The 12,921-nt window shown below is 46.2% G+C and overlaps 1 protein-coding gene across 1 annotated transcript in view; it reads right to left on the bottom strand.

Moving 5' to 3' along the window:
* Positions 1-12,921, bottom strand: part of RRAS (RAS related) — a 153,689-nt gene that overhangs the window by 95,925 nt on the left and 44,843 nt on the right. The gene's annotated exons all lie outside the window — the stretch shown is intronic.

Raw genomic sequence — 12,921 nt, 5'->3', positions numbered from 1 at the left:
AAGGGGATGCCAACCCTCCTGACCAGGGTCCATTTGGTGCCAGGAGAGGCGGGAAAATTAGTCATATGGGGATGCGTGTCCACCCTCATGCTAGTTTCCCCTATGCTAGTTCCACCCCTAAGGTGGGTTACCTTATATGGATACAAAATTTAAAAGTCTGCCACCTTGGTGATGGCAGAATTATAAACTCTGGGACAGGGTTATGCCCACTTCCCACAGGAAGTGGTCATATAGGGGGGTGTAGTGACCCCAGGGGTAAGTAGCCTGTTGGCTACTACCCTACACTTCCAGAATGCCTCTAAATGAAATATTTAGGAGAGCGCCTAACAGCAGGAAACTAGATTCCTTCTAACCTCAGAAGAAGAAGGACACCGAAGAGCCACGAGAAGCAGGGACTGGGGAGAAGCAACTGACTTGGCGCCAACCCTGCCAGCCTCTCTGCTGTTCCTCACAGATTGCACTACAGTTGTCTCATCCTGCAGCTGCTGTGCCTCCAAAAACCTGGGAAGACTGCTTACCTTCAACAAAGACCCAGGAACTCCTGTGGAGTAGCAGAGCTTCTTCCCTGCATTCCTCAGGCACTCCAAAAGAACTGCGAGGACTCAGGACCGCCTTAAACTGTACAGTGCTCTGACGTCATTTGGAGCTCAGCCTGCACTCATATAGAAATTTAAGTAAAGTCAGCATAAGTTCCGGTCTCCACCGTAAACCACCACTGCACCTGTGCCCCCAGCCCAAGTTGAAATGGGCCAACTGTACCAGCGTGGTTGACCGACCCTCCAGAGACAGAGCTTACTTTGGGTTTGCCCACAGTGAACTCACAGACGCCAACTGTAGCCTCTTTGTGCAGGACCCCTATACCACAAGTGTCTCCGGTGATGAAAACCTGACGCCTCCGAACACCTCTGCACCCAGCCGCCCCGGCCAGAGGAGAAGAGGACCAAAGGTGCCCCCACATGCCTGAGCATCGTGAGACCTGAGCCCCCTTGTTGGTTCAGCCTTACTGGTCTCCGAGTCCCAACTTGCAGCCTCTCTGCAACCAGACCGTGTCCCATCAAAGTGAATGGGACACCTGACACCGTAACACCTCTGCACCCAAACACCCCAGAGCCTCCCGAGGTGACCTATTGTTGTGGCCTTGAACCTTGCCCTATCCACACTTTAAGTCCAGGATATTGATACTGTATGTTTTAGTGATATGCCTAAATGCAGTACATGTTTTTCCCCATAAGATAACATTGAGCACCCGACGCTGAACAGCACCTCTGCACCCAGCTGCCCCAAGTGACCTGTGCTGCTTTGGACCTTGCCCCTTACTCACCTTAAGTCAAGAAGATTGGTCCCGAAGTCGTTAGGTGCCTGAATGCAGTACATGTTTTCCCCTCATAGGATAACATTACCACTCCCAAAAATGGCACTGTGAACTTTTGAAAACAGTAGTAATTCATAACTCGAAAAATATTTACCTGATTCCAATGATCTTGGTATCGAAGTTCATATAAAATCATGTGATATTTTTATAAATTGGTTTCAGATTCCTTTATTGAGTATGTATGTCGCACTTCTCCCTTTGTGTGTGCAATAAATGCTTAGCACTACCCTCTGATATGCCTAACTGCTTGCTCACACTACCACAAAAGAGAGCATTTGTGGTGTCATGTGTGCCTCTGTAATTTCTCTGGGGTTTCCCTGGACTCTTTACAGTGTACCTTTTTTTGGTCCAATATATACAGAGCCAGCTTCCTACATAGAGTAAAATAGGCAGTGCGATATGGTGGGTTATAGAATAGCGTTGTTATTCTGGATGCATGTAAGGGAAGAAAAGATGGCAGTGGACGGCGGTTTGATTTGTTAGTGTTTTAAGTTGTTGCTGTATAATACTTGTGTGCGATGTGGGGTTTTGGATAGTAGAACAATGGAGAGAGAGCTACAGTTTTAAATTTTTGGTGATTTGGGCCCGTGCATTGGTAAGCCCCATTACTGTTTTTCAGGTCGAGCCAGGGCAGCGCATGCGCTGCTCTTTGAGGCATGCAGTATATGGTCTATCTGGACTTTGGACACACCCACCACTTTTGGTTGTTTAGTTGGGCTGCTTTATAAAATTCCTTTTCTCTGGTTGGTTAATATTTTGCATCTATCCCGCCTTTCAGTGCTTGGTTCCTTCCCAGCGGACATCCCTAGTTGATTCTTCTGGTTGGCCATCTCTTGACTTCTCGCTGGCAGACTCTCGCCCCCCTCCCTTATCTGGAGGGGAACATTTATGCCCATTTCCACAGGCTACTGGCCTGTTGAAGAACATCATGGGATCCTGGAGGTAAAATCAAGATTAAACAGCCATTTGCAATGCAATAGGTCTTGCATTACTGAAAGTTTGACCTATTGGCGTTGCAAATATTAAAGCAACGCCAATAGCTCAAACTTTCAGTAATGTGAGACCTATAGCATTGCAAATGCTTTTTTTTCTTTGAATTAATACAGCAAGACTGCTAGGTAGACTTGTTAAAAGTATTTAAATAATTAGTCTATCTAGCACAAAGTGAGTTGTGGTCACCCACACACAGCAGCTTTGGGACACATTTTAGAGGAAACAAGTGGTTTTAGGCATGTGTGCTATTGATACACATGCTTTGCATACTCCTGCCATCTAGTGTTAGGTTCAGATGTTTAAAAGTTGTTTTTCTTCGAAGAATTCTTTCCTAGTCACAAGGTAAGATGACTCCTCCATTCGCTGATAGTGTGCATGGGCATCGACTTCATTGTTAGATTTGTTTTTTCCGCCATCGGGTTCGGACAGGTATTGCTGCGCTCCGGTACAAAGCCGTCCCCTGGATTCCCTCGGTGCGCAATCTACTGTACCCTCAACAGTATTGTTATTGCATGTGTTTCCCTCTCTCCACGTATCCATTTAATCTGGAAAGTCTCTCATCTTCGATCAAAAACATCGTGGATGGCTTTGGGCCTAACCGCGGCAGTCCATTCTTCTGCTGATGGAAAGGACTCTGTTTCAATTCGGTCCTCTGTGTCGCACCAAATACCCTCACACCGATCTACACCAAGTCTGCAACTTCTGCCTCTCACCAGAGCACAAGGAAGAAGCTTGTGAGCCCTGTTGGTCATTCCATTGAAAAAGACTATTCGAGATAGTCGGGCTTGACAACAAGAAATGCAGCGCCAAAGCACTCAACATACTCTGGATATCTTCGGAGAAGAATCCGAAAATGAAGCCACAGCTGTGGAAGAAGAGGAGGCCTTCTCCGTCGCAGAATCCGATTCCGACCTAGAGATCGAATTGCAATCCGAAGACATTCCAGCGGGACAGGTGGTCATGAGTACTAAAATCCCTGCATACCATACGCTATCTTCCACTAAACATAAGGCCCGGCAACACCTCTTCCTTTAGGCCTTGATCGGCTCCGAAGTGACGTTTCTGATGCCCCGCCCTTGGTCGGCACCAAAATAAATAGTCACGCTTTCCGGCTCGGGATCGAGCCAAGACAAATCGTCTTCAGACCCGAAACATTCTGCTCCGAAAGACAAATCTGGTTCAGACCCGAAATCATCCATTTCAAAACAAAAGTCCGCTTCAGAGCCAACATCTTCTGCTTCAAAACAAAAGGCAGATTCGGAGCTGAAACCTTCTGCTTCAAAGAACAAGACGGCCAAGTCCTGTTCGGCATCGAAACTTTCGGTGCCTACATCCAAAGAAGATATTTGAGATCCTCGGGACCAATTTTAGACATTACGAAAGACAAATTAGATCCAAAGCAGAAAAGGCTTTATACCAATCCAGACGCTGGACATATATTAGACAAAACTCCTTCCAAAAGGAAAGTCAGTTCAGAGGACACTGGATACAAGAAACCCCTTAAGAAGAGAGACATTGCTACAAGTCCTATCCATCCCATTTTCCCATCCCCTACATCACTTCCACCATCTTCACCTTCACCAATATGTAAATGTAAATGTAGTTGAGCTTATATAGCGCACAGCTACCCGCAGTGGGTGTCCCGGCGCTTGCTTAGGGAATCCTTCCTGGTATTCCCCTGTGAGATAGCAGGGTATCCACAAGGTGAAAGTCAGGCATCCCGCCGCGAGGGGCCGTTGTGGAGATTAAGCAAGCTATTGCCCAGAGTCGCAGAGTGTGAACCCGTGAGTCGAGGAGGCACCGGAGCGAGAATTATCGAGTCCGTGAAATTTTTAGCCCAAGACCCGCCGAGGCGGGGAATTGAACCCTGGTCCAGGACCGATCTCAGCTTCCAGTTCTGCTGCCTCTAACCCCTGAGCCACACTTCTCCTACCAGGCTCTGATCCACTACATATAACACCACAGTGATCTCCTCACACACAGCCTGATTTAGGAGATGGGGATGATAATGACGACGATGCCAATATTCCTTTACCTACAGATTCGTCGGATGATTATAATATTGACCCACCTATGGATAATGATCCAGACCTATACCCTGCAAAACCTTCACCTCCAGATCATAATGTTTCCTTTCTAGAGCTAATTTCCAGAGCAGCAGCAGATCAAGGGGTTACACTGCATAGAGAACTTAGATGGCAATTTTTTATTTGAGACACTAGAGTCTTCACACAGAGTTAGCCAGTCTCCATATGTTAAAAGGCATGATGAGGCATGCAGATGACATTTTTAAGGACCCTGTTTGTGCATGAATTTCAACACCTAGGGTTGATAAAAAAAATATAAACCATCACCCTCTGATCCAGTTTTCATTAACCCCTTGCGTGCTGCGCAAATTATTGTGCTGCTCGGGCGTTTTACAGATTGGGCGGGATTCGGACAGCTGGGGGCCGTCCTGCGCACATGCCCACCGGGACGCGTGGCGGCACCCGGCCGTCGCGAGCATGCAAGGGGTTAAAGGATAGCTCCCTCTAGATTTGCTGGTTGTTTCCTACGCTCAAATGATCGAATTCACAGACATCTGGAGATGCACCTCCTCTAGATAAAGAATCGAAGCGTATTGACCCATCTGGTAAAAGGGTTGCTGCTCAAGCTGCTAATGACTGGCGCATTGCAAACATGCAGGGCCTACTAGCAAGGTATGGCAGGAAATACTGGGACGAGATGGAAGGCCTACTTTAATACCTCCCAGAAGAGCACAAGAAAAAAGGCACAATAGCTAGTTCAATAAGGAAAACTGATTTCTAATACTTCTATTAGATGTGCACCAGATGCTGCTGACACCGCAGCAAGATAAGTGAACACCAGCATTCTCTTACGTCGGCATGCCTGGCTTAGAATTTCAGGTTTGAAACCAGAGGTACAACAGTCTATTTTAAACACTCCTTTTAACAAACATCTTTTTGGACCTCAGGTTGATGAAGGCTTTAGAAAAAATGAAAAAAGACACAGACGCAGCAAAATCCATGGGAGCACTGCAATCTCCCTCAATCAGAGGCTCCTTTTGTCGCTCATTCTATAGAGCAGGGTCTAATAATACATCTTCAGACCCGAACACTTCCTCGTACAAGTCTAACATGCAATCTTCTTACGGTAGAGGTTTCTTTAGGGGAGGGTACAGAGGAAATAATTTTAAGGGTAGAGGTAAGGGCACGTCAACACGTAGCTCCCCTTCTCCCAATAAGCAGTGACTTGCCTACGCCTCCCCCGATCATCTAACACTTGTCGGGGGAAGGCTTCAACAATTCCCCCCCTCCGTTTGGCAATCCATAACAAATGGAAGCTAGACATTATCCGACAAGAATATTGCCTGGAGCTCATCAACAATCCTCCCAACATTCCACCTCGCACTCACAAACTCTCGTCAGAACACCTGCAGCTTCTCAAACAAGAGGTACAAACCCTTTTAACAAAAGAAGCTATAGACCAGTTTTATTACAATACCAAGGTTCATATGTGTACTCTCTGTACTTTCTAATCCCCAAGAAGGATGGCTCCTTAAGACCAATTTTATATCTAAGGACATTAAATCTGTACATACTTTCAGGACATTTCCACATGGTCACGCTTCAACAGGTTCTTCCACTGCTACAGCAAGGCGATTTTATGTCCACACTAGACTTAAAAGACGTATAATTTCATAATCCGGTTCACCAAGCTCATCGCAAATACTTCAGGTTTGTGATATCAGGAAACCCCTATCAATTCAAAGTACTCCCGTTCTGAGTAACTACTGCTCCCAGAGTATTCACAAAATGTTTGGCGGTAGTGGCGGCACATCTCAGAAGACAACAAATTCACGTGTTACCATACCTGGGCGACTGGCTCATCAAAGCCAACACACACCAAAAGTGTCTACACCACACTCAGACTACATTAGACCTACTCTACCAATTGGGTTTCACAGTCAATGCTCAAAACTCTCACCTTCAGCCTGCAACAAATGCAGTCTTATCTGGGAGCGACTCTTAACACTTCCACAACTTTAGCATCTCCCAATGCATCCAGAATTCAGAATATTCAATCTCTGCTAATACAGTTTCAGGCCAATCAATACTTAGCAGCCAGAACGTTCATGCAGCAGTTAGGAATGATGGCATCATGCATTGCGATAGTGCCTCATGCAAGATTGCAAACGCGTCTTTACAGGAGTGCTTAGCACATCAGTGGAATCAGTCTCAGGGTCAATTAACTGATCTAGTGTTGGCAGACAGCCGCCCCCCTTCGCTCTCTGCAGTGGTGGAGCATACCAAACTTATCAAAAGGGCAGCCTTTCATCTACCCTGTTCCACAGATCATGCTAACAGCAGACGCATCCCTCACAGGTTGGGGTGCCCATCTTCACAACTTGACAATTCAAGGTCTATGGGACAACAGGTACAAAACTCTTAACATCAATTATCTAAATCATTTAGCTCTATATCAAGCACTGAAAGCTTTTCATTCTCACCTCATAGGGAAAGTTGTTCCAGTCCGCACCGATAACATGAAAACAATTTACTATGTACAAAAACGGGGAGGGGGACACATTCTCTGCAACTGTCACACTTCTCTCAGACAATTTGGCGTTGCGCAATTCATCACAAAGTCCATCTTCTGGCAGAGCATCGCCCAGGAGCGGTCAATCAGATTACCGACCTCCTAAGCAGAAGGTGGCAACAAATTCAGGAGTGGGAACTTCATCCCCAGGTTCTCGTTCCATACTTTCAACAATGGGGATTTCCACAAATAGATCTGTTCGCCACGGTCGACAACTCACAGTGCCAAAACTTCACCTCCAGGTTCCCACACCCTCTCTCCAAAGTCAATGTCCTATGGATGAATTGGTAATGGATATTTGACTACGCTTTTCTGCCTCTCCCTCCCCTTCCATTTCTTGTTCGGAAGCTCAGGCAAACATCCCTCATACTGATTCTATTAGCTCCCACTTGGGCTCGTCAACCGTGGTTCACAACACTTTTAAAACGGTCAGTAGTTCCGCATCAAAAGCTACATCTCGATTCCAGTCTTCTCAGGCAGAACAATGGAGTAGTCAGGCATCCAATTCCCAAGGAGCTCAATCTAGCAATTTGGCTCCTGAAGTCATAGAGTTTGGATATCTTAACTTGCCACCAGAATGCATGACCATTATTAAAGAAGCAAGAAAGCTTACTAGCGAGAGCATGCTATGCATATAAATGGCATCGATGTGTTATGTATTGTACTAATAAAAATATTGATCTTCTAAATGCATCTACTCAAAATATCATTTGTTACCTTCTGCATTTACAGCGGGCTGGTTTAGCCTACTCTTCCATTCATTTTGCATCTTGCAGCAATAGCTATCTCTGTGCAAGGTTCCAGTAATTAAAGCCTTTTTGGAGGGCCTTTATTTATTTAAGAATTTTATATAGCGCTGGCTAGATCCGAAGGTATCAGAGCGCTTTACATAAGGATCAACAACGTTACAACAATGATAGCAATTACACTTTACATCAAATAAATGTGACACCTTAAAGAGCGAGAGGGAGAGACAAAATGGAGCAAAAAGGGGAAGAGGGGGAGTGAGAAGGGAGAGGAAGAGGGGGTAGAATAATACCTAAGAGATAATAATACTTAAGAATAATACTACCCAGAGTACCTCCAGCACCAGCTTGGAATCTGAACATTGTGCTTGCACTGCTCATAAATCCACCTTTTGAGCCATTACACAACTGTCTGTTACACTTTGTTACATGGAAAGTCGCCTTCCTCATTGCAATCACTTCATTAAGGAGAGTTGGTGAGCTACAAGCTTTAACCTTGGGAGAACCCTTCTTAGAGACAGGGCAGTCCTTCGCACCAATCCAAAGTTCCTTCCCAAAGTGGTTTCTGCTTTTCATATCAACCAATCAGTTGAGTTTCCTGTGTTCTTTCCTCAACCTGATTCGGTAGCAGAACCAGCTCTTCATACTCTTGATGTCAGAAGATCGCTATTATACTACATTGAAAGAACAAAAGGATTTTCGCAAAACAAAACAACTATCTGTTGCATTTGCTACACCTCACAAAGGCGATACCATTTCTAAATCTCGTATTGCAAGATGGATTATTAAGTACATTCAAACCTGCTCCAAAGCTAAACAAACGTTATCTATACCTCCTAGAGTACATTTCACTCGTAAAATCTATTGTCTTTTTAGGTAACATCCCTATAGCTGACATTTGCAAAGCAGCAACATAGTCCACACCACACACTTTTACTAAGCATTACTGTGTGGATGTGTTAGCACATCAACAAGCCAATGTAGACCAAGCAGAGTTAAAACACTTTTTCAAACAGCTGCAACATCTACGGGTTAGCCCCCGCTTTGGGAAAATAGTGCTATATAGTCTATGGAAAGCATTTGTATCTACAGCCCACATGCCTCAAACGGATTATGCTACTTACCCAGTAAGCACCTGTTCTAGGCATGTAGAGCTGTAGATTCACGTGCCCCCTCCCACCTAACAGGGTACCTGTAACTGTTGCAGTTTTGCATTAATTATATTACATATGCATGGACATCTCTGTACTACACTAACTTACTCCATTCTCACCCTCTTGCGAGAAAACAATCTAACAATTGAGTTGATGCCCATGCGCACTATCAATGAAAGGAGGAGTCACATTAACTTGTGACTAGGAAAGATTTCTTCAAAGAAAAACACCCTGCAAACATCCGGACCCACCACTAGATGGCAGGAGTATACAAAGCATGTGAATCTACAGCTCTACATGCCAAGAACAGATGCTTACTGGGTAAGTAGCATAATCCTTAATAATAATTTGTTATAAAGTATCATTTTAACAATCTTGATAAAACAAAAACATCAGCCACTCATTACCACTGGTGGCAATTTCATACAAATAGAATATCAAGTTAAATCACTGTTCATGATTCATGTATAAATAAACAATGGTATCAAAGGTGAAAGGGCACCTCATTAAAAAAAACATAATGGTGTGAATAACTTAAAAGACTGGGCCAGTGGAGCTGTGGTAGAGCAGGTTGCTTGGAAGGCAGATCAAGGCATGTGGTTCCCATTACCTAGCCGTACCCTATCTATGGCAGGCACCCACCCATTGAGAAATATGTAGCTTTCCCCATATGACAACCCAGCTCTAAATAAAGTTGTGCATGTTACGTTGCCATCCTTTGTATAGCGTACTTAATTCGGACTGCTCCAAAGGATCCAACTGGCTACTACAAAGCACTATGTGAACGCAACTAACTGAAGCATGTGAATGTGAAAGTTCAGTCATGGTGACAGCTCCTCAAGTATTTTGAGCGGAATAGGGGGGCAAAGAGGTGAACAGCATTTACTTTGCATGCGATACTTCGCATGCCTTTACAACGCCCACACTCGTCAGGCCACGCCCCCTTTCCTGTAGCCTTAAAAGAGCGCGCTGACTTACAAACGCGGTCACTGTCCCGTCAGCTCCTGAGGCGAAAAGCCGGGAGGCTTTTAAACTGTATTTTAGCTCTGTTTGTGCAATAACTCTGTGTTTTTAACCAATCTATTGCTGCTATCACGGGCACTTTCCCTACGAGCCGACTGAGCGCTCACGAGGGATTCTGACACACCGGCGCTGGGTGAGGGGAAGATTGCGGCCACGCCCACACTCATCAGGCCACGCCCCCTTTCCTGTAGCCTTAAAAGAGCGCGCTGACTTACAAACGCGGTCACTGTCCTGTCAGCTCCTGAGGCGAAAAGAGCCGACTGAGCGCTCACGAGGGATTCTGACACACCGGCGCTGGGTGAGGGGAAGATTGCGGCCACGCCCACACCCGTCAGGCCACGCCCCCTTCCCCAACATAAAAATATGTGCTTCCCCCGGAAGCGCAGCGGGCGCGCCATTTGCCCGCCGAAGGCGCGCCTAGGGCAAGCCCGTCTGCGCCCGTCCGCGACCGGATCGCGTCCAGCGCCAGCCATGCTGCCTGTGTCCTGTCACACAATCAAAGGATAGTCTGGTCTGGCGCGGAGCTACGGTCACTGAACGTCGCCACTCCCTGTCAGCTGCCTGAGCTTAATTTGACGACCCCGGATCTCCCTCCCCACTGCCCACGCTGCCAAAAGTCTCTTGGCATTGTCGCCCCCCAAATAGTTTCACCTCTCATAACAGCAAGCAGACTATCTCGCAACACCTCCTCTACCCAACTTAGGATTGGGCTACTCAATTGCAGATCCCTCCCTAAGCATGCTGACGAATTATGCTTGCTAATAGTGGACTCTAAATGGGACGCCTTGTGCCTTACAGAAACATGGCTCAATGAAGACAACATGGCATCCATTTCACTAGCAATCCCTCCAGGCTTTAAACTTAGCTTCTCTAATAGAAAGGAAGGCCGAAGGGGCGGTGGAGTGGCTATGATCTATAATGAGAAATACACATTGCTGTCCTCCACTCCTACTACATTCCTAGGTATAGAGGGGCTACACTTTTGCCTCCAAATTACCCCCCAACTGTCCCTTACTGGCTTAGTTATTTACAGACCACCGGACTGCCCGGCAGCATCCTTGAGTGAGCTTATAGACTTTATAGTCCTAAACTCTCTAGCCCACCCGCATTACATCGTAGCTGGTGATTTTAATATTCACGCCGACAATCTTGATTGTCCACAGGCTACTCATCTTATCTCAACCCTGCAAACGGCCAATTTAACTCAAGTAATTGCAGGCCACACGCATCGGGCGGGGCACATGCTGGACCTTTTCTTTTCCAACATACTGAACACAAATGCCAAATCTCCGTTACCACTGCTCTGGACGGATCACTTTTTAATCACTATGTTAATCTCACTCTCCTCCCAGTCTCAGATCACTGGGAAAAGCTCCTATGTGCGGAGAAAATGGGACAATCTGTCAGCGGACACCCTTTGCCCGGCGCTTTTAGTAAACGCCCTACCTCTTACCTCGGATGTAAACTCCGATGCTGCATCATTGAACTCGTGGATTGGCAACGCAGTGGATTCTATCGCTCCGGCCAGAATCGCAACGTCACGCAGAGAATCGCCCTCTGCACCGTAGTTCTCCCCTGAGCTGATGGCCGAAAAAAGTAAATGCAAAAAGCTGGAGCGCCTTTGGCGAACAAATTACTACGAATCAGCCAAAACCTGCTATAAAAAAGCCCTCCATGCCTTACATTTATCCATAAAAAAAGCCAAAAAAATCTTCTTTGCGACCTCCATCTAGCAGGCGGAACAATCAAGTAAAGAAGTTTTTAAGATTGTTCAATCTTTCTTCAAACCCAGAGCCGTCGAGACTGAAATCATCCCATCCGTAAGACTCTGTGAAACCATCTCAGACTTCTTTGACACCAAAATATTAAAAGTGTATGATACTTTTACGGACTCTGAGCTGACATTTAAGGATGAGCTGGGAGCTATTGAGCCACCCGCTACCTCCTTAAATCAATTTCATCCTATCACCCTCTCTGAGGCATTGAAAGTAATACAAAAATGTAAATCCGGGGCACCTGATGATCCATGTCCACCCAAACTGTGGAAACTAATTTCTGACGCCATCGCAGTTCCCCTCTTACATATTTGGAACACGTCCATTGAATCGGGCACGTTTCCAGACTGCTGGAAACAGGCCACTCTCATCCCGTTGAAAAAAAAACCTCAGGGTGCGCCGGATGATCTGAGCAATCTCCGACCCATTTTCCTTCTTGCAGCCCCTGGAAAAATGCTCGAAAAACTGATCCAACGGCAGCTTAACAGCTTCATTGAAGAAAGCGGTGCCTTGCACGAAACTCAGTCTGGCTTTAGGGCCGGCTTTAGTACCGAGACGGCTCTTATTGAGGTTGCCGAGTCAATCAGGTGGTCCTTAGATTCAGGAGCATCAGCTATGCTGGTGCTCCTGGATCTATCTGCTGCTTTTGATACGGTAGATCATAGCAGACTGCTGATTCGGCTTAAGGACATAGGCCTAGAGGACAAGGCACTTAGCTGGCTACACTCCTACCTAACAGATCGGTCTCAGAAAGTAGCGCTGGGCTCCTTCTCTTCTGGACCAAAAAACCTCTGGTGTGGTGTTCCACAGGGGTCGGCACTCAGCCCTTTGCTGTTCAATGTCTATCTGGCCCCACTTTTCACCTTGATTGCTAAATGGGGGGTCAAGGCAATATCATATGCGGATGACACTCAATTGGTATTTCCCTATACAGACACGTCAGAGGCAGCTTTTAGTAAAATCAGGGGCTGTCTTCGAGACGTGGCCAAATGGATGAACACGAATAAACTTAAAATGAATGCTAGCAAAACGGAGGTGTTATTCTTTGGTAATCTCAAACATCCCCCTCCGGACCTGTGGTGGCCGCCGGAAATGGGCCCTGCCCCATCTCCCGGAACCCAGGCAAAAAATCTAGGAGTAAGATGGGATGAGAATCTTTCCTTCTTGCCGCATATACAACAGCTCACCGCTGGCTGCCTGCACAAACTCAGAAATTTGCGAAAATTTCTGCCTCTGCTACCAGTCGAGTGTCAAAAAAC

Source organism: Lissotriton helveticus, chromosome 7, assembly GCF_964261635.1.
Source record: "Lissotriton helveticus chromosome 7, aLisHel1.1, whole genome shotgun sequence".
Classification (NCBI taxonomy): domain Eukaryota; kingdom Metazoa; phylum Chordata; class Amphibia; order Caudata; family Salamandridae; genus Lissotriton; species Lissotriton helveticus.
The sequence above is the reverse complement of the archived record's forward strand: the minus strand, read 5'-3'. Positions and strand labels throughout refer to the sequence as shown.